The following is a 24,149-nucleotide window of genomic DNA, read 5'->3' on the forward strand; positions in this document are numbered from 1 at the left end:
AGTAGTAATTTATGTATTATTTATATAAATCTTAAGACATTTTCTCAACTGAAGACAACCGTTCTACTTTGATTAAAGCCCTTGTGGCCTAACGGATAAGGAATCGGTCTCCTAAAACGGAGATAATGGGTTTGAATCCCGCCGAGGGTAAAATCTTGTTTTTGATCCCATTTAGGGAAGCAAGTCAGATTTGGGGATGAGGAGCTTCTGGTATGCAAATACAACGAAAACAAAAGCATCTGAGATTGTTTGGATATGATTGTAAACAAAAATCATTTGGGCTATATATGTATGCATGTTCCATATGTCTTAAACAAATGTATCGATTTAATCAAATTTTGAGCACTTGTTATTTAAGAAGGAGAAAGAATACTGTCAACTTTTAAAATATTTTATAAACATTCAAGTTATATATATATATATATAAAAAATGTCTTTTTTAGAGTTTGAACTACTCTAGCACTGTTTTATTTTTAAATTTCCCTTTTATTTTAACATTCCTTTTGACAGTACTTTAATTGGTCTGAAAGTAGTGACTTAAGCATGCTTTGTACTAATCTTAAGCCTTTCTTTCAAATGAAGGCAATCTTCCTTTTCCAAGACGAGCCCTCGTGGCCTAACGGATAAGGCATCGGTCTCCTAAACCGGGGATTGCGGGTTCGAATCCCGCCGAGGGTAAATCTTCTTTTTCTTTCCCATCTTCGGGAAAGAAGTTTCTGGCATGGTTGTGTTGGTTCTCACCATCTTGGTGGATACAGCAAAGGTTCTGGGGCTGACTACCTCTTGCCGATTACTTCTTACGGAAGGGGTTACACCTCGGACGGTGCTGGCCTTCAAGACTCAACTGTAGCACCCACCGATGTTGTCATGCCGTCTAGATCTTTCGATTATCTCCGTATGATTTCTTGTATGGTAGGATTAACTTGGTAGTGCTCAAAATTCTTTCTTGATGAATGCTGCTGAAAGTAAGCACGTTTAAATAACTTTCTTCCATACGAAATAAATGTTACGATAGAGAATATATGGTTCTCAGCAGAAACCTCGACTTCCACTTCTTTGACTTAAAAAGCAATTTTTTATCATCAATTTGTGGCTAATACAATTCGTTGTATGTAAATAGATTAATGTAACTTGTAGCTAATAAATTTATAATTAATGCGATATATTACAAAAGGGGTTTGTTCATATTTTCATCAAAGTTGTTTTTTCATATACTCTTCTAGTTACCTCAGATATTCATTTAAAATATTTAAATAATTCTTGTGCTCCTCTTTTTCATAAGAACTTCGCCGAAAGCTTAAATTTAATTAAGGAATCCTTGTCCGATGACGTCGCATAAGATTCCATACAGTTTTTGCCTTGACATGAAGCCAGACTGGTATGCAGCCGACAATCTAAACTGTAATTATTACGTAATTAAGCATCTATTCTCCCTGAGTTCGTAAATAATCCTTTCTCGTAAATCTTCTTTTCTCTCTTTGAGACTTATAATAGTAGTTTTTTTACATCAAATGCAAGATAAGTTAATGTCCAATTAAAATTGTTCTAAAGCCATTTATGCCAGAAGTTTAACATAGTTGCCATATAGAAAGATCAGAAATACTTTTTATGCCATATGGAGGATTCCAATATTATTAATTAACACTAGTTAAGCTGTCGATTTTTGAAGTATTTTTTTGCAGGAATTCTGGAGTAAAAAGTTCTTCTTGCCGTTAATAATTAATAGCTTTTCTATTGCAACAATAATTGTTTGTTTAAAAAATGAAAACATCACTTTAAATAATTCAGAAATGTTTCGTAAAAGAAAAAAAAAGAATATAGTATTTTTTTCTCATTTATTTTTCTATTCTACTTTTGCTATTTATTTCAAAACTTTTGATATTTAATTCCTTTTCACTTACTCTTATAAGAAGCATAGAAGTATAAGAGAAGTAAGATGTTTTTCATATAAAAAGTATTCGAACTCAATATTTTGTAGAATTTTCTTGTTTTAGACTTTCCCGAGTCCAAAAAACACATTTTTTACATCACGTCTGTCTGTCTGTCTCTGAACCCGGTAACTCAAAAACGCTTTGAGCTAGATCGTTGAGATATTATATATGAAATGACGACCAGATTTATATATTTCTGTAAATTTTGAACCAAATCTATTCATGGGAAATCTGTTTGTGTGGTTCTTCGAAGTATAAGTGAACTTATATTCGTCACAAATATAATGAGTTTCTGCATAGATTCAGATTTATGTATTAAATTTTTTTCAGGATTAATTTGGTTTATTGCATTCATTTACATTTGTTACATTTTCACAGCGATTTGAGAGTTACGTGCGTGCTCGAATTGTAATTTTTACCTTTTCTCGAAAACTAGAAAAAGAAAGAAAGAAAGAAAGAAGAAAGAGAAGGAAAAAAAAAAATCAAAAAAAAAAAAAAAAATCGGGATTCTTTGGATGTATTGTGACCATAAATAAAAATTATTGAGGCTATGTATGTATGTATGACCCCCGCAAACATTCAAATAATTACAAATTAACAACATTTTGTCATTTTTACGCATTTGAACTATTCCAGCATTGATTTTTAAAACTATTATCTTTTATTTTAAAATAACTCTTGAAAATGCTTCTATTGGTCATAAAAATAGTGATTTATATATGCTGTACTCTAATCTGAAGTCTTTTGTTGAGAAGACGACAAGCTTCCTTTGCTTTTTTTTTTGTAGCCCTCGTGGCCTAATGGATAAGGCATCGGTCTCCTAAACCGGGGATTGCGGGTTCGAATCCCGCCGAGGGTAGAGCTTCCTTTTTGTCTTCCATCTTCGGGATCCATATCAGATTTAGGGATAAGACATTTATGGTTTGGTAGTTGTTTCTCGACAGGGCTACAGCAACGGTTTTGGGGCTGGCTGTCTCTTACCAATGGTGGGATGCACTTCCTGTCATCGGTAAAAGACAATTAAAGTGGCTATATGCGGGGGATGATGGCCCAAAAGAACCAACCATAGCTTCTGCCGATGTTTTCATGCCGTCCAGATCATTCGATTCTCTCTGCATGCCTTCGGATAAGGTGGGTGTATCTTGATTGTGCTTATATTTGAACATTTTCGAACAAAATTTGTAGTGCTAATATAACAAATATTAGAAAATTGTGGTAATATTTAGTTACTGATGGTTTTTAAAAATCGTTTGATTTTAATTTAAAGCAGACGATAAAGATTTTGAACGATAAAGTTTTTATATTTATAAATTTTTCTTAATATAAATAAAAAGTTATTGAGGCTATGTATGAATATATGCAGGAATGTTCCGCATCTCCACCTAAATAACAAACCCAAATTTTATAAAAATTTGCACACTATTTAAGAGAAAGATTACTGTCAATTTATCAAAACACTAAAATTTATTAAATATTCAATTTTAAAATTTCTATTTTAATTCAATATGCTTCTTGATAATGCTTTTATTGGTCTTAAAAGTTTTGACTTATGGAAGTTTTGCTAATTTTAAGTCATTCGCTGAAACGAAGACAAACTTTTGGCATTTTGTTGAACCCTCGTGGCCTAACGGATAAGGCATCGGTCTCCTAAACCGGGGATTGCGGGTTCGAATCCCGCCGAGGGTACATATTCATTTTTCCCCTCATTTTCGGGTGGCACTTCAGAATTGTGCATGAGAAATTTCTGGCATGGTAGTTAGTTCTCGCTACTTTTATGGATATAACAACGCTTGTGAGGCTAACTACTTCCCTCCGATGACGGGATGCACCTCCTATGGAAGGGGTTGCACCAATGACGGTGTTATCCACCAAGACACAACTATAGCTTCCACCAATGTTGTCATGCCGTTCAGATCTTTCGATTATCTCCGTATGAGATCTTGTATGACGGGCTTTGCTTGGTTGTGCTTTTACTCCCGCATTTGTGAACAAAATTTTCAGCACCAATATAACAAATTTTAGAAATCTATGGAAAAAAAATTAGTTCCGGTGGTTTTCAACAATTGTTTGGCTTTAAATAAAAGCAGACGATAAAGGTTTTTGCATATTATAACCTTGTCTTTATAGAAGTAAAATGATATTGAGGCTAAATACGAATCTATTTATCTATGTATTTATGTTCCGCATCTTTATTTAAATAGCTTGACCGAATTCTATAAAGTTTTGTAGGCATTGTTTATGACAAGAAGAAGAATATTGTCAATTTTTCAAAACGCAAACATATGAAATATTAAATAAATAAGAAATTAACCAAAATATTGAAATTTTTTTTTACTATAACTTTCGATGATATTTTTTCAGAAAAATATTTTTATGTCATCTTGAATTATCGACTGGCTGGAATAGGAAGAAAATGTTTATTCACTTAAATTTTTTTAGTTTTAAAAGGAGACTCGCTCCACACCCCCTAAAAAATACATTTTCAGAATAATGTAAATATTAATTAATCAAAAACGAAAATTCAGAAAGGATAATTTTTTATCGCTTCCTTCCTTTCCTCTATCAAGAATATAAAAATGCCATGAATTTTTAATTAGAAACGTGAGTGTATTATTAATAAGTAATAAATACAATTTTGCTAAAATTTCATGAGTTAATTATAGAATGATGATTATTATTAATATACTTTCGTTTTCAAATATATCCCCCAGATTAAATTCTTGTTTTTTTTTCTCAGATATTTTCTTTTATCAGTAATTAATAAAAATATAATGTTAAAATGGTGTAGTTAAGTATGATTTGCAAAAACAAAAAAATATTCATTAAAAAAAGAACAGGATTTATATGATCTTAGAAACCTCTGAAACGCAAATTCCTTTTATATTATATTTTGGAACATTTGCAGCTTTGAATATACATGGAAAAGTAATATATCGATTTGACGCAAAGATAATTATTTTCTAATGTTTTAGCTGTAGGTTGCAAATTAGAGAAGTGACTATTAGTTAATTTATAATAACATTCCTCCGGTATTTTATACATTATAAAGATATATATTGTAACTAAGACAATAATGCTTAATAGCATTATTAATCAAACCTAGGGCATATTGCTACTGAAATATTATAAGTCTGTGAAACAACTCTTTTTGTAAGTAAGGATTACAGAAAATACAAAAGCAGAATCGGATAACAGATGCTCGAGTCGTTTTTGATTGAATTATTAATGAAATGAAAATACACAATTGCATTTTAATCTTTCCTTATCAATAATAGGCTTCCTCATCGTAACTCATTAAAGAATTTCGCATCCACATCGTTTAATTCAGTATAATAATCTCACTTATTCATTCCAGTTGATATTTGCAATGTTTATTATTATTGTTTATTTTAGACAGATGAGTATATTTGGATTTAAAACTAAGCAACATTGTAATTCATACCTGTCTAAATTCACTTTATGTTATATTTGTTGAGAATAATATATATTTTCAATATTTGCGATCATTGCAGCTATAAAAATTGAAGGGCTTTATGTATAATATTTAACATCGAATGTCGTTTTTTTTTGTTGGAAGTGGCAGAGAAACTTGCTTTGAAAAATATTTTCTAGATATTTTTCGGCTTTTTTATGTTGCTCTCTCTCACTATGCAAGTTATTTTCGTCAAAAAGCTACTTTAAAAGCTTACTTTAAAATTAAACTTTACTTAAGCTTAAAGTAAAAAATAACTTTAGAGCATCATTTAAAAGCAGATGATGAATTCTGTCATAATAGTTTGGTGCATCAATCACACACCGCCCAATACAATATTTATCGTAACAAAAATTACTTTTCAATATTCAGTATTTGAAATTGGGAATGATAATCTTACAGTTTACAATATGATTTTATAATAAAATTTTTACCATAGATAATTTACTATAGCATTTATTAATCAGTCAATAATTTGTAAAAGTTAAGGGATGCTAAAGTACGGATCAAAAATGTCATTCATCGAAAAATTTCATAGATATATTTATTAACTAATTAAAAAAAATCCATTGTGGTAAGTCACTAATTTTAGTGTTAGCAGCCATTTGACTTTTTCTAAGCTGAAATAGGGAGAAAATAGGGCATGAAATTCCAAAAATGTCCCTCTAATCTTTTAGTTCTTGGAAGTACCAAAAGAGGAAAACGCATTATCTGCTCTTTTACTATATGAATATAAGAAACCTATCTGATTTTGATTATATTAGGCTAGTGTCTAATTTTACAACTATTTGAAGAATATTAGAAACGAACCTGTAAATTTTGTTCTAGGGTCAGATATCGAAGACGGTATTACATTTTTCAATGTGGTTTCAGTTCTAATCGAATTTAATGTAACTTATATCTGATCTTGAGTCAGGAATTTATAATAAAGGGGAAGCTTGGCCTTCTCCGTTGATCAAAACGACCTTTTAGTACCTGGGTAACTAAGTAGATAGAAATAAGCAGCGTTCATCCGAGACCAATTATTACTCGTAATAGGAAGTCATACCTACTCCAGGAAGTTCATGTGACCACAATGAGACAATCACAAGTAGTTGTCCCGATGAGACAATCATTTGCCAGTGTGTCATTGGGGTCATGTGATGTTCCTGAAGTAGGTGTGACCTTCCATTGAGCGCAACAAGTGACCTTGTGTGAACGCTGCTTTAGATTCATTATATGAAGAGTAGATTGCCTTCCTGAAGGATTTTCAGGAGAAATAAAACCACACTTATGTTTCATTTCGAGGAAAACGAGATAGATCTCAAGCAGCTAATTCCTCAGAAGCTAGAAATTTGTTGCGAAAGCTCACATCAGTCTAACAGCTTTTGAATAATGCTGGTTAAGAGCATAGTCAGATAATTCAGATTTAAATTGCAACAATTTCGCAATCTTTGATGGAATCGAACTCAGAAACGTGCGAGTCCGAAGCTGATATGTTGCTGCCAGATCACGTACTAACAATTTTAGTTCTAGTACGATAAATGCTTTTTAATTCCTACGACGGTAAACCATTCAAAATGACCATTATTTTTGCACATTTTTATTTAGATTTGTTTCAGGTCTGTACATTCGGATGTACATTTTCATGTCGAAATATTCAGAAGAAGCGCGAATTTGCGTATTAATTGGGCCTTTCCTTACCCACATATATAAGGTTCCTTTAAATTAACTTAACTTAATCAATTAGTCCTCAATCAATCAATCCCAATTTAATCAATTAGTTTAATTAAATTTTAATTCCATTCGAATGATTCATGGTACTGAATTATAAAATTTCATAATATTTATAATAATGAATTATATATCAAAGAAAAAAATAGTAGAAAACAATACAAATAAAAAATCTATTTTTCAATACACTAATAACAACATGTTTTTAAAAACGCTTTTATTAATTTTTTTTTGAGATTCTGTGAAATTTTCCACAAATGCTTTAAATACGGAATTCTTACTAAGTTTTTATTTTCTGCCAATTCTTTCAATAACAGTTTAAATAAGAACACGAGGACATTAGATGCTAGTGGCAGTTTCTGAAAATTTCATATATTGTTGAATTTTCTAAAAAAGTTATTACTTATTTCGAAAACAAATTGATTTTAAGTGAAAAGATTTTGTTTGTTTTTCTGAGTGAAATAATATTACACATGCAATGAATTTAAATTCAAAGTAGAAAAAGGAGAAGAATCCCACGATTTTATGATTTAATGGAGAAAAATCTCTTTAACACAATCAAACGTATTTCTTTTTATTCCCCCGAGAAGAAAAAATAGGAGAGTTCTGAATTTGTCAGAAATGTTGTCGACGTCTCTTATTTCTGTTAAAAGGATTTTATTTAATTGATTTAGATGGAAAAATTTAAGAACGAAAATTCTTTGAAACACTTCAACCTCCATTTTTATATTTATTGAAAGGAATCCATTCAAAATGGATATTAGTAGAAAAACTGGATGTATTTTTCGGAAATCTATTATTTCTTATTTACAACTAAGTAATAAGTATAATGTATGAATTAATAAATTTCATTTTGATATAAATAAAATATTTTTTATACTGAAGTTAATTAAGTTATTTTGAAATAAAGAAAAATGCGATCATATTGAAAAAATTCCATTTGAATATATATATATATATATATATATATATATATATATATATATATATATATATATATATATATATATATATATATATCTGTATATAATGATATCTCTTAATCTAATTTAAATTTTTTAATTCTAATTAATTTCCTAATTTTTGCCTTAATTTAGCACATATTAACTTCATTCTAAAATGTTCTCTTATTTCCTGATCCAATTACACTTTTTTTTGTTTAATTAATTCTACTCCTGCTCTATAAAAACAGTTGACTTTAATGAAGGACATTTGACACACAGTTCAAGCATCTGATGGTTATTTATACTGCCTTTTTTATTGGTATTATGGAGTATCTAAATTTTACATGTCACAGATAATGCACTTAAGACTGCATGTAAAAGTGATAACTCTAAAACGCAATGAGTTGAATAAATGAAATTTGGCACACAGTTCAAGCATCTGATGGTTGTTTGTGCTGCTTTTCTACTGGTAATACGAAGTATCTAAATTTTATATGTCACAGATATAATTTCTCGGCATTTTATTAACATTCAAAACTTTATATTAGTTTACTTGAAAACCAAAATTACGTTTCTATTTACATTTTAAAAATAAAATTAGTAATTTAATTTTCTGACAAAAAATAATAAAACTTTAGATCTATAAGGTTTGGACATAAATATTTTTCAATTTGACTAAAACTCTACTTGATAAATGTGTTACCAGAATAAAAATGTTACCAGAAATTTTGAATTTCACACACACACACACACACACACACACACACACACACACACACACACACACACACACACACACACACACACACACACACACACACACACACACACACACACACACACGCACGCGCACAAACACACCTTGAATTGAAAAAAATGTTAAACACTTTACTGTCCGCGCTTTTTTTATATACAGGGTGATTATAATTAAAGTTTAAGTTTCAAAATGCTATAAGAAAAGAACCACTGATGAGGATGATTTCAAATTTAAACGGCATGTTATTGAAGAAGGCGGAAAGCGTATGGCAGAAGAAAAAAATTAGTTTCACATTTTAGCAACAGATGGCGCTGTAAGCGGCAGAATCACGACGACAAATAAGAAAGGATTCTTAAAACAACGGCTAAGGTGTAAGTTACACATTAAAACACATTGACAAATTAGAATTGTTGAGTAGTTTTATTTGCATGACTGTACATATCACATCGAAAGAGACAAATCGGTTTCAAGAGTTTTGCGGCGACATACCGCATAAGAGCCATTCATCAAAGAAGTTCAGAAATATCGCGAGACTAGCGCAAAACATGTTGAATATGGTGTCCACCGTTGTATGCAACAAGTTGAAAGCGACAAACAGCATGTTCCACAACAGATCGCAGTGTCTCCGGGGTGATGTTCAGAATGTGTTGCGAAATGCATGACTTTAATACCGCTAAATTTGCAATTGGAGCACGGAACATAACATCTTTCAGATAACTCCAGAGCCAGAATTCACACGGAGTAAGATCAGGTTATCAGGATGGCCAAGCTGTAAGGAAATGACGGCTGATAATTCGAGCACTTCCGAAATGGCGCCTCAGCAGCTGCTTCACGGGATGTGCACGGGAGAGCCATCTTGCATAAAAATGATTCCATCCACGCTGTTGCAGAGCTGGAATGACGTGGTTGCGCAAAGGATAAGTATAGCGATGAACTGTGACGGTAGCGGTAACAGGACCGGAAGCACCCGTCTGCTCGAAAAAATATGGCTGTAGGATGAATGATGCCGTAAAACCTCACTACACCGTGACCTTTTCAGGATGAAGTTGTCCATATTCGAGAATTCTGGGTATTGACGTACCCTGTCAGATGGAAATGGACTTCATCTGTCCACAAAATTTTCCACGCCCATTCATTATCCACTTCCATGCGAACAAGAAATTCTAACGCCCTTGCTGGCAGATCAGACGGAAGTAACTCCTGCACATAGCCAATTTTGTATGGATAGCATTGCAGGATGTTTCGTACAATTTTCAGCACCGTGCTCGTAGGCCTGTCCAATGTTCGGTCAATTCCTCGTGCACTGACGGTTGCACACCACCGACCGACCCCTCTTGTAATGTTGTGGCCACTTTTTCAACTACCGTCGAATGCATTCGTTTTCTCCCTCTAACAGATTGCACATCAAACGAACCTGTCGTTTCGAATTTTTGCATCATTTTCTTTAGACCTACGACACTCATTGGATCAACGCCTTCTTTTATACCCTTCAGCTTCCTGAACTTTTGCAGAGATACTTTTGCACAATCATCGTTCTACTTTTGCACAATCATCGTACAGCTTTATCAGCAGAGCGCGGTCCTGCAGTGAGACACCCATGGCGAACGTCTGAGACGCGAAATGAGGAACAACCGTGTACCTGGCGATTTTATAACACTGAAATGTGTCGTGTGCATGACAGGTATTTTAATTTACATCTTCTGCCGCTTACAGCGCCATCTGTTGCTAAAACATGAAACTAAATTTTTTCTTCTGCCATACGCTTTCCGCCTTCTTCAATAACATGCCATTCAAATTTGACGTCATTCTCATCAGTGGTTCTTTTTTTTATAGCGTTTTGAAACTTAAACTTTAATTATAATCACCCTGTATTTCGATAACCTCAGAAATTGCCTTTCAACATAAACATTTCTTTCTTTTTTTTTGCCATTCTGCCAAAAAAATTCTTTTAAACGCTAAAATTGCACAAAATATTTCAAAAAGTTGCCCGCGAATTATAAATGGTTCTCATAATAACATTCACTACAAACAGTAATTGTAAGTTTAGAGCTAGCAAACTGTTTATTAAAAGAATTACTTATTCAAATCTCGGTGAAGAATGAAATTTCCTATTTTTTTTTATTTCCTGAAAGTTATAACTGCTGTCAAATCCCCCCCTCTCCACTTCCCTTTAGATGAAAAAATCGTCTTTCTCAAAACTAGTATTAGAATTTCAAAGTAACTTTTATTAAAACTCGGAGAAGAATTATTCTTTTCAAATTTGTATGATTTCTTAAATATTTATTAAATTTCAGAAAAAGTAATAAACAGAAGTAATAAGACATGGAAAATTGTTATTAACGGAACACCTTAGAAAAATCTGAATTAAATTAAAAAAATCATAATTCTTATTTTAAAATTCTAAAACTTTTCCCTTTGAGCATGTTTCATCAATCCTGAGCTCCGTCACCTTTTGAACAGGGTAGAATATTTCCCGATTAGAAAAATATGAAGAGGAAATCACTTTTGTGGCTTTAAGCAAAAACCAGAAAATATTTAACGAAGGTACTTTCATTATTCAATTCTCCTTCATAGCCTTTTATATTGTATTTTACAACCCCTATTGCAAAAAATTAGCACAATTCATCTGATATGACGTACCCTGCAGCTTGCATAAAGGAAATGGCTGCGAAAAATTGCAGACAATAGCAATTTCTTTTCAGTAAATAAAGTAGTTGTTCCCAGAAGATTGAAAACTCTTTGAGAAATGTGATAACGAAAGAATATTACTCGCACTGGAATGAACAAAGTCTTTTCGATTTCAGGAATTGAAATTAAAATGAATTGCATACGGGGCTTTGAATTCCTTTAGTGAATCTGCAATACACTGTAGAAGAAGATATTTTGTTTCTTCACGAATTGCAGATTCCAATCACTTTCTTGCATTTTATTTCACGGAAAATAGTTTTGATAGTTTTCTTTTCGCTTTTACTCGCTTTGCATTTAAAATAAGGAAAAATGATATTTTAAGAAAACTAATATCTTTCCAGAATGATATTTTAAGAAAACTATCTTTCCAGATAAAATTATATAAGAAATCAAAACGAAAAGAAATTTATTGAAAAAGACAGGTAATTTAAGACGAGATTACTGCGATTATCAAATACCATTTTCTCTTGCTTTGCTGTAAAATATCAGGTAACTGCATGCGATTTGAAACAAAATAGGCCTCGTGCTGTTTCAAGACGAGGTTTTACATAACTAAATTAAACTAAGCTAAATCAAAATTAAATAAAAATCTGAAATGAAAAATTGTTAAAAATATTCATTTGAATTAGGTGGATGAGAAAAGGCATTTTCTTATCCCAAGTGTGTTCAGTTTATTTCATGGATATGTTGAGAGAGCTGACATGACACGAATACTACCATCACACGCATTAGTACAAAAATCTTCATATCATCAGAAAACTTCACTTGTTGTCATTATTTGTATTAATTAATTTAAGTCATTAACAATTGAAACAATCCCTAGACTTCTTTAAAGGTGGTCTCTATCGCTTTATATATATATAATTATTTTAAACTTTCATTTTCAATTTTTCTAGCTGGCAAATAAAGTTTTGTAGCTCGACCGATTTTGAGATAAAATAACAGCTATGATGTCATAGCTCTACGTCAACCTTTGAAAAACGCATCTGCTGTCAAGAAGCATACGTTATAATAAAGCAATACTGGCAAAAGCAGGTCAACTTTTTAAAAACGTATCTGCTTTCAAAGAAGCGTACTTAATAATAATTCAATACTGGTAAAAGCAGGTAAAAATATAAGCGAATAAAAGATGATGATGAAAATTGCCATTTTATGCTTTATTCATTGCCTACGCGATTTCGAGCTTCAAAACCCCCTAACCAAAACAACATCATGTTCTCACATGATAATAATCTAAACAAAATAAATATTCCAATTACAATTTTTGTCGACAGGAATTTATAATTATTGCATATTTATAAGAATTATTTATAAGAAATTTATATTTATTATATATTTATAAGAAATTTATATTTATTATATATTTATAAGAATTATTTATAAGAAATTTATACTTATTATATATTTATAAGAATCATTTAAAAGAAATTTATAATTATTATATATTTATAAGAATTATTTTAAGCTAGCTTGTTTGTGAGAATCCATGATATAGCGTTTCTTTCTCTGCTGGTTTCTGTTTCATTCAACGACACACCACAATCAACCATTTTATACAAGATTTCTTTTGAAATAAACAGCTTACTTATAAAGAAATCTCAAAGTTATACCACCTGAAATAGTATCACAAGAGCCATAGCTCCATCTTCATTTGGAAGAGCCTTGCAGGTCAGCGATACAAGATAGTATTTTATAGGTTTTTACTATGTAGCAAAATGCTACGAAGCTGAAATTCATAGATAAATGAGAGTTCTTTATTTATGTTATTCTTTATGACTTTAGTTTATTATTATTATTATGAGAGTTCTTAATTTATTATTATTAAATCACTTTGTTGAGAAAAGTTTCCCACTTGTTCTATTTTACTAATAATTTTTTTTCATTTATTCGGAGATGAACTTCTAAAAATATTTTTTTTTTGTATTAAAATCACACAAAGAGCCAAATTTGCCATTAAGCGTGGTTTCATATATTTTCACTCCATCACAATTCTTGTATTATTTAAATAATTGATTTCATAGTTTTGAAGGGAATTTTTTAATCCTGCATAATTAAATAATACTAGCTTAATTTAATTCAGACATCCTAAAACAGAAACCAGAAATTAGTTGTATTCAATAAGAGAAAGAAATAGGGAAATAATTCTTAAACAAATCATTAGAGAAGTTATTTAAATCACATTTTTGAGAAAAATTTTCCACCTATTCGGTTTTACTAATAATTTCTTATTTATTCGAAAATAAGCCTCTAAAAATATTTTTTGCATTAAGATCATACTTACAAAGAGCCAAATTTGCCATTAAACTCGGTTTCATATATTTTCACCCCATCAAAATTCTTGTATTATTTAAATAATTGATTTCATAGTTTTGAAGGAAATTTTTAAATCGTACTGAACTATATAATACTAGCGTAATTTATTTCAAACATCCTAAACCAGAAATCAGGATTTAATTGTATTCAATAAGAGAAAGGAATAAGGAAATAATTCCTAAACAAATGATTCACTAAGTCATTTAAATCACACTGCTGAGAAAAATTTTCCACTTGTTCTATTTTACTAATAATTTCTTGTTTATTTGAAGATACGCCTCCAAATTTTTTTTTTTTTTGCATTAAAGTCATACTAAGAGCTTAATTTGCCATTAAGCTAGGTTTCATATATTTTCATTCCTCAAAATTCTGTTATTTAAATAATTGATTTTATACTTTTGATGAGAACTTCAAAACTATAATAATCAATAACTTCAAAGGTATAATAATCAATTAAAAACTATAAATAGTACTTGCCAAACTTATTCAAGCGTAATAAACCCGAAATCAGAATTTAATTGTATTCAATAAGAAAAAGAAATAAAGAAAATAATTTCTTAAACCAATCATTCGAAATGTCATTAATAGAAATGCGTAAGAAATTATGTGATTTATAAAAATGCGTTATAGAAATTATTTAATAAGAAATAAAACAAAAAATTTAAGAACATTTCAACTCCCGCTATGTAATTTAGTATATTACAATAATTATAAATAATAAAATCATTAAAATTTTTATAGTATTTTTTAGTACCCGCAAAGTTGATGAGCTATTGCTAAAGGCTATAATAACAACCCGTTTTAAAGCAATACTAGAACTATTTTGGGACGGATATTGTAATTTTGAACAGTGGTCAGATGACGAGGACGACATGTAGCTGGCTCCCTATTGCTAAGGTGAAAATAGTATTCAAACTGGTGCATTCTTGAAAGCGTTATGATCTTTTACTTTCATTTGATTGTTTCCGAGGACGTTTCGATTAATATTGTTGAAACCACCAGATTATTTATATACTTTAATATTATTCTCGAGGGCATGATTCATCTTTCTAGAATAATTGAGACCTGGAGATATACTATGCACAGCCTTATTAGATAAGAAAGATATTCTATGCACGTCGACTATTTTAATATCTGAAATAAACAGCAGAAAAGAAAGATACTGCACCACGTCTACAAGAAAAGAATGGAAAAGAATTCCTAGGCATATTCCACTTACTTAAGTTAAACAAAAGCCCCAAAGGAGAAGATCTACGAGACACAGTAAGCAGAGTGAAAGTAACTGGGATTACAAGAAAGTCTTGTTTTCCGGATTGTTTTTCCTTTGGAACTTTCAAAGAAGTAGCTTCAAATAATAAATACCTTCAAGCTGTTTTGGGTGAGTTTAAGATAGATCCTGAGAATTCATTTTCATCTTAAGGTAGGTGACCACGTTGAAAAGTCGATTTTTTTGCGAAATTATGAATTTTTTCTTTAATATTCTCGATGTTTGAACACGTTCCTTTATAAAACTGGTAGAATTTTGTTTTTAAGTCTGTTTTTTTGGGAAGTTACATTGGATTTTATATTTGTATTTACGTAAGTTTTAATGCTATTTTGCATACTTAGACGTTATTTCTTAAAATTAAAATCTTTGATACAATTTTCGAACGAAAAACCTCATAAATTAAAATATAATGCATATGTTTTGTTGAAATTTGGTATAACAAATCTTGAATATGTTCTGTAATTCTGAATAAGTAATCTATTTTTTTAGAAATATTATATAGTTCTTTTCATGCTTCACAATATATAAAAATTATGGTAATTCATGTTATTTATCATTTGAAACCCAATATTTAAAGAATGGATAGAAGTACAGCTTATTTTATAGTTCAAGAGCCAGATTATATATTTCTCAATCTGTCTGCAGAATTTTAAGCAAGTCATTTTTTAAACCTCTAAACTAGAATATTTTTTTCTTTATACCTCCTTTAAGCTAAAAAAACCTTTTTTTCCAAATTTTAAAAAAAAATTGTCATTTAACTGGTGTAATTTGGTTTCATAGAAGTTTTTTCAATCTTTTTTATGCAAATATTCAAAAATATAACTATTTTAGAACGTTTTTGAAAACATTCATGCCGAATGTAGTCACATATCTTAAAAAGTTTAATTAATTTATTAAAACAAAATATTAAAACACTATATGAATAGTTTAATAAGATCCCTACCTAAAAACACATTTTTACATGGAAATAGGAATAGTACATACTTTACATGGAAAATAGAACGTGTGTACATGAAAGTGTACATGAAAATAGAAATATATCTTTTTATTTAATTAAAAAAAATGTTAGTGTACATAAAAATAGAAGCAAATGTTTCCATTCCTTTTCTACTTTTTATTCTTCTGATTTGTCATCAATTATTAAAAAAAAATAAGAGAATCTTGAAATGATTTTTTTTTTCAAATTTAGTATTAGGTAGTATTAGGTTTAAATAAAATCAAAACTTGTTAAAGTTAATCATTATTAGTAAATTATTGAAGTCAAATTAAGTTAATCAAATAATTGTTGATTAAATTGTCAGAATACTAAAATTCAAATGCTTAAATTATTCGAATTTGAATATTCAGATTCTTCAAATTATTCGAATTTGAATATTCAGATTCTTCAAATTATTCAAAACTTAAGTACATTGCGAAATGAGGGAAAATTCGATTGCAAAATTTTATCTTTACAAACATCGAACAAATCATATTGAATAAAAATATATAAAATACATACACTTGATAGCTAAAATTTTATTGAGAGAAATTTCAACAGGAAAGGTGTTAGCGAAATGTTATCTTTTGATTTGACTTTGAAATCTTTTCTTTCACCTTTTAAATGTCATAATTTGATTCTAACATGATTGTAAAATTTCTTGAACTAAATAAATAATAAAATAAAACAAATTCGTGGAGGATTCTTCAAAAATAACACAGTGAAAAATAAGAAGTATCATAAAATATTAAATTCTATACAGTTTTCTTTGTAAAAAATACTTTTTGTTTCAAAATGAGAATGCTTATGAAGGTAAGGATTAATAATAACAGTTCTATTCAAGACTTTTCCACAGAGTCTCAGTTACGCACCAACGATTGCGCTATTGCGCTATTTGCAACGATTGCGAAAAAAAAATCACGCATTTATGGATACAGTTATACTATTAAAGAGTTGAATTATCTTATAACTTCAAAGGAGGAATTCTTGTGTACATTTACATTTATTTCGTGTATTTCGGAAACAGCTCTAACGATTTGGATCAAATTTTACATTTAGATAAGGTTTTGCTTTTTAAATTTAAATAGGTGTCGTTCCCGAAAAAAAAAAAAAAACGCAATTTACACACAAAAAACATTTCATTATAATTAATGATTAGAACCTTTTTCTATCTGCTTTTATGCTGACACTGACATATAACGCGTAAATTTTTGTGGTGCTTGCATTACTGCCATAAGATGATAATCTATCGGTACCTCAAAATTCTGTGAGATGGCGCTGATGGCCCATAAAATATTCATATGTAATAAATATGTGATTCGTATCTATATATCTCCTCAAAAAAAAAAAAAAAAAAAAAAAAAAAACACTTTTACAAAAAAAAAAAAAAATACATAAAACAAAAACAAAAAACATTCCTGCCGACCGAAGTTTGGTCTCCCAGACGCTATTATGTTATTAAAGCAATGTCATATATAGAGCACCCTCAATATATGACATTGTTTTAATACACTCATGTCCATAAATTAAGGATAATTCAGAATTACGCTGAAATCGAACTATAAAATACGTATATCACCCGTAAAATGACTACACACATCTACAAAAATCATATGCAAATTGCAAGAAGCCACCAGATGATACTGAGAGTACGTCACAATGACGAGAGTGTAAGAGAGTGATGTATAAGGGATATAGGCAAAGAAGTAAAATTGTTCACAAGCGCTTTATAAGCCTTTCAGCGCAATAACCGCGTAGTTATGAAACAAAGGGCGCATTTGGTGGATTTTTTACGTGGTATAATTATCGGCTGTCTGGAATGTGGGCGTACCCAGCTGGAAGTATCCGAGGAACTTGGAATCGCCCAAAGTGTCATCTCCAGGCTTTGGGAACGATTCAAAGATGATGGTAATGTGAGTAGACGTTACAGCACAGGTCGCCCCCGAGTTACAACGTCGAATGAGGACTGGTATTTGGCAGTTAATGCCAAAAGAAACAGAAGGAGCATAGCATCAGACCTGTCTCTTCAGCCACTGGTACGACAGTTTCAAGGCAGACCGTGTACAGACGCTTAGGGCAGATTGGTCTATATGCTCGTAGGCCTATCAGATGCAACTCACTGTCGCCTACGGTTAGCCTGGAGTAGAGAGCATGAATTGTGGACACCGCAACAGTGGGCTTGTGTGATGATTTACGACGAGTCCAGGTTTAGTTTGATTCTCGCCGGACTTTCATATGGAGAGCGCCAGGTACACGTTACCACCAAGAGAACATCATTGAACGACACTGTTAAAGTGGTGCAGGATTGCTCGTTTTGGGAGTAATTGGTCTGGGTTCCAGAACTGACCTGCATTTTCAAATTGGAACCATGAGAGGCTAAATCTGACGGGACGTCATTCTGGAACAAAATGTACGTTTGTTTTGGGGCGCCATGGGCGCCGAATTCGTGTTTATGGATGACAATGCATGTCTTCACCGTGCAAACATCGTAAACGAATGCCTTCGATTGGAGGATTTCACCCATATGAATTGGTCAGCATTCTCACCGGACTTGAATCCAGTAGAGCATGTGTGGGACATTCTTGGCCGACGAGTTGCAGCCCGTCAACCATCTCCTACATGTCTATCGGAATACGGAGAGCATTGCTTGATGAGAGGTGTAATATTCCCCAAGATCAGATCGATAATTTGATACTCAGTATTCCTAGGCGTTGTACTGACTGTATTGCATCGTCTGGGAGACATACTACGTATTTACCATCATACCAACCATGTAATATTGGTTTTTGTAAATATGTTTTTTTTAAATTTGCTCGAAGGAGCAAAAATTCGCAATTTTTATTAATGATATCAAACATATAGTATCTATTTTGTTCTTTACCTTTGGTTTAATGAATAGGTTTTACAAATAAGTCATATTTGTTTTGATTCTGACTCTTTCTTTTCCTGAACTTATATTATCCTTAATTTATAGACATGAGTGTAATAAGGAAATGAATAAGATAACAAACACTGCCAAATCAAAATAAAATAATATGTATAGGATCAGCTAATGAATAACTCACATGACTAAGATATAAACAAAAGAAAAAAAAACCCGACTCGGAATGTGATATTAAGTATGCATTTTTTCGTCATCTGTTGGCGACATCAAAGGAGATGATATTCCTGATAACATGGCAGATGTCAGGTATCTGGGAATGAATATGAATAAAGATGTAATTGAAAAGCACACAATGGAAGTTGAAAACGATCTAACGACAGAAAAAAACCCCACAGGAGCTCCAGAATGAAGATCGCAAAGCTCAGCAAGATTTCTTATTTCTTTTGAAAGAGGAGGAAGACGATGGAAGATCGATGCAGACATATGCTGAATTTCTCGAAGAAGGATTAAATTATGTTTTAAAATGCCACAAAAATCAAGATAAGGCCCATAGACTTGGGTTTTTACAATAACAATGCTATTATTCTAAAAGAATCCTTAAAAGGTAAAGCCAAAAGATTTTAAGTAGATTCAATATTGCTCCACAAATAATAAAAGAAGTAACAGTGTAAACCTGCAAGTTTGAATCTAAAATGTAAATTTTTGTAATGTAAACGCAAATTTGAGTATGCATTATTAATGTATGCAAATAAATGTAGAAAAGGAATTTCAGATTCTGGGATTTCCATAGAAAATTAAAAAAATGCATTAAGAATTTGTTGTAAGTCAATTATTAGTTAACGAGCAATTTGGTTAAGAACATAGTCTTTTAACAAATTATGTCCGTAAACCGATCTTCTATAGCATATATTCGCTTCATTGCAAAATGATTTGAAATTATTTGCAAGCGTATCGAAATGATTTGGAGTTATTTACACGCATTACTTTTAAAGATCGATTTAAAAAAAATCCCGGATGTTAAACGATTGAATTATTAATGTTTCAATCCTTTATTTTTCATTCTAGACATACAAATTAGTTCTTTTCTTTTCTTTATTTTTTTCCTTTTAAGGACTTTTTATTGCACTGGAAAACAATTTCAAATATATTGTTTGTTGTCTTTGATTGCTCAACTGATTTTCATTACAACAGATATTGCCAATTCTGAAACCGCAGTTTGTTTTCTTCGATTTCGTGTCAGTTTTTCACTGTCTGGTGCACAGAAAAATGCAAAGAAAGAGAACTGTAATTTTTTTAAAAAAAATGACCGACTGATTCGGATGAATCTCCATTTCCTAGACATTCCTGAGTTCAGCAGACACATTTTTGGAATTATATCGGTCTGTCTGTGGACCGATAATTCAGAAAAGCTTTGAGATAAATGGATGGATTTTTGGTATATGAACCTTACACCACATTTTTAAATATCTACCAAATTTTGAACTTAACCCATTCATGGGAAGTTTGTCTGTTTGAATGCAAGTGAACATGATAATTTCAAAACATAAAGAGTTACTGAAATAAAATTTTGTATAATTTTCACATGTAAAGGGTACATTCATTTTTAATTTCGAGCGAAATTCATCATCGGGTTGACCATCTTTCAGTCTGTTCTTTCTCATGTAAGTAAAAGTGATAACTCATAAATGTAATGATTTAGATAAATGAAATTTAATACGTGACTTTTTTGTAATTCTGTGCCAAAATTGGTGTCAATCTGTCTGAAGAGGGCATCAAAATGCCTATTTGGTTTCCTCACTGATATACGAAGCACAAAATGATCATATATAGGACTCTGAAAATACAAATCTGTGTACTTATGGCGTTTACGGCCCAATGGTCACAATTTTTATGCAGGAGAAGAAAGCCATTATTAGAAGACATCCTAGAAAGTTTCGAGGACACCACTTCCATTGGTGTCTCGAAGACACCACTTCCATTGGTTTCACGACTCAAGTCCCTGTATCCGAAACGGTGAAGATACTCGCCATATTCGAAGTGTTTTCTTCTTATGGGAGTAGTTAAGACGACTTTTAGAACTTTTATAAGTGACTGGCAGAAGTGATTATTATTTTCGTATAGCGAAAAAAATTCAGCTCAAATAAAAAAAATAAGTTTAGCATAGAGTATCCTATTTTATCATCAACCATACGCCCGCATCCTCTATTCGAAATTTTGTATCAATCGTTTGAAAAAAGGCATCCAAAAGGCCTAGTTGGTTTTTTTACTTTTCTATTTAGCACAAAATGACCATATACAGGACTCTGATAATGCAAATCTGAGCACTCATGGCGCTCCCGAACTCGCTCAAGGTCTGCAATTTTTATGCGGAGGCAAGGAGATGGTTAGCACCATTTAAGGCATGCGAGAAAGTTTCATGGATACTACTTCCATTGCTTTCTCGACTGTTATCTGCATGCGGTTACTGTATCCTAAACGGTGATTATAATTTTCGTATAGCGAAAACATTTAGTTCAAATAAAAAATAAGTTTAACATATAGCATCCTCTTTTATCATCAGCTATACGCCCATAGGCTCCATCGAATAAAATTCCAAAAGTCTTCGTTAAAATTCCATTGCAAAATTCTTTCCTTACAACATGAAACAAATCAGGTTAAATAAAAGTGTACCTCCCCCCCCCCCCACCACCACAGTTTGGTGATACATATTTTTACTATGAGAATCTCGTTCATATGGCTTTACAGTATCTGATCTATTCGGAATAAGAATTTTTCCTCTTGGATTTGTATGTTTTTAACTTCTTAGAAACATTTCTATACAGGTTCAGATTCTGCAAATGTATGTAAAACTTATCTAAACATTTTTGTGATAGAATTTTTTGATGTTCCTTTTCTTTCACCTGTCATGTTAATACAAAGCTGGATGAATTTTTCATCTGTGGGAGATTCTTTGCGATTCAAAATGAATTCAAGAAAAGAGTCTGCGAAAAGAATGAAATACCATGCACAAATATTTGATTCCTTTCCTTTTGGTTTAGTCAAATACAGATTCCGTCCGATTTTACATTTTTTCCCATTGTGTTCAAAATGATTGATTTTCAGAAAAGAATAAAAATCTGTTTTTTTCTTTCTTTTTTGTATAGTTTCTTTTCACTTTCTTACATTTTTCAATTTGAGGAACCAAATTTTAAGATGACTTGTAATGAAAAAAAACTTAATATTAATGAATGATAACAATTTAATTTTAATTAGTAACGAGATCATATTTATTATTTCTTTTCAAACCAGAATAAAGACTGGTTTATTTCAGAGGTTTCAAAAAGTGGCAATCAACGCTTTAATTTGCGACTAAATTGTAAATGGAGAGCTTTCAGTAAGATGAAGATTCCAAACTATATTTTTAATTAATAATGGGTACATGGCTATAAGTCGAAATATTTTGCGAAATTTATAAGAATAGATGAACATTTTGATATGGTGCATAAAGGTATATTTGTCGTGCAAGATTTAGTGTTCAATTTTTAAACTACATTTTAGGATAAATTCTTACTGAAATATTTAAAACAGGAAACATTTTATGAAGTCATATCAATATAACTATTTCTGATTAACAACTAGAGTTCGACCAGATATTTAATTATATTAAAAACAAACCACTTTTCAATAATTTGCTGAATATGTATGGAGTTTTTCTGAATTGTTGATTAACAATTAAAATGTAAATAATAACTATAAATATGTATAATAATTTGTAGGAAATTATAATAATTTGTTTTTCTGAAATTGATAATTTTGATCATAGCTGATAACAACAATTTTTATTCAAAGCTCAGCGATAATTTTGAAAGCTCTGGGAAGGGAACTGACGCAATGCACTAAATATTGTCCCACCATTCAAGACAACATAATGGGATTAAAGTCTAGCGTTTTTGCTAGTCTCACCCTTTGGCGAATGCCTCTTCATTAACAAAACCATCAATAAACAAGCTAAAATTTTATTTGGCCCGAGTTATCGTTTTAAAATAGATATTCATCTCCGGAAGTGTCTCAAAAAAATTGTTCAAAAAGTTTAAAGTACTGTATTGGAGAGGCGCACTTACACAAAATATCATCCAAGGCATATATCAAAATTGCGCCCCCCTTTTTAAAACTGAAATTTACATACTACTCTTTACATACTCACTTACTGATAATAATGAATAATAATGACAATAAATGAAAAAAAATTATATATCAACAATGATAAGCTTTCAAACAAATCAAATAACAATAAATTCATAACAGAAATTTGATTATAATTTGTAGTAATATTTTGTAATATGATATCGATATTTTGTAATATGATATCTTGATATTTTGTAATATGAAATCGAGAAATAAAGATTTTTAAAATTCTGAACGTTCCAGAAAAAAGCAACAGGTAAATAAAAAGAAGGAAGTAAAATTTAAATTTGTAATTTGATACTTTGTAATATGAAATCGAGAAATCTAGATTTTTTAAAATTCTGAATGTTCGAGAAAAAGCAACAAGTAAATAAAAAGAAAGAAGTAAAATTCAAATTTGTATCTTGATACTTTGTAATAGGAAATCGGGAAATTTAGATTTTTTTAAAATTCTGAACGTTTGAGAAAAAGCAACAAGTAAATAAAAAGAAGGAAGTGAAACTTAAATTTGTAACTTGATATTTTATAATATGAAATCGAGAAATCTAGATTTTTTAAAATTCTGAACGTTCGAGAAAAAGCAACAAGTAAATAAAAAGAAGGAAGTGAAATTTAAATTTGTAACTTGATATTTTGTAATATGAAATCGAGAAATCTAGATTTTTTAAAATTCTGAACGTTTGAGAAAAAGCAACAAGTAAATAAAAAGAAGGATGTAAAATTTAATTCGTAATTTGATACTCAGTTATATGAAATCAGGAAATCTAAATTTTTTTTTTTTTTAAATTCTGAAAGTTAGAGAAAAAGCAAAAACAAGTAAATAAAAAGAAGGATGTAAAATTTAATTTGATTTCAGTTCAAACATTTCGAATAAATTAAGGTTTAATGGAATCAAATAAAACATTTGCTACACTCCAGATTTATTTACAAATTCACTGAATTGATTATAGGAATAATAACATTTTCTTGATTTTGACGAGTAAATAAGATCCAATTTCATACAAGATTTAATTAAAGAATTTTTTTATCCCCTGCACTAC

At 30.7% G+C, this 24,149-nt stretch overlaps 3 non-coding genes across 3 annotated transcripts; all 3 read left to right on the top strand.

The window, feature by feature from the left end:
- The first annotated feature begins 605 nt into the window (after positions 1-605).
- Trnar-ccu (transfer RNA arginine (anticodon CCU)) lies at positions 606-678 on the top strand. The gene has a single exon. It is a non-coding gene; the product is annotated as a tRNA-Arg (tRNA).
- A 2,039-nt stretch (positions 679-2,717) lies between these two features.
- Trnar-ccu (transfer RNA arginine (anticodon CCU)) lies at positions 2,718-2,790 on the top strand. Its single transcript has one exon. It is a non-coding gene; the product is annotated as a tRNA-Arg (tRNA).
- A 754-nt stretch (positions 2,791-3,544) lies between these two features.
- Trnar-ccu (transfer RNA arginine (anticodon CCU)) lies at positions 3,545-3,617 on the top strand. The gene has a single exon. It is a non-coding gene; the product is annotated as a tRNA-Arg (tRNA).
- Positions 3,618-24,149: the final 20,532 nt, after the last annotated feature.

Source organism: Argiope bruennichi, chromosome X1, assembly GCF_947563725.1.
Source record: "Argiope bruennichi chromosome X1, qqArgBrue1.1, whole genome shotgun sequence".
In the NCBI taxonomy this organism is placed as follows: domain Eukaryota; kingdom Metazoa; phylum Arthropoda; class Arachnida; order Araneae; family Araneidae; genus Argiope; species Argiope bruennichi.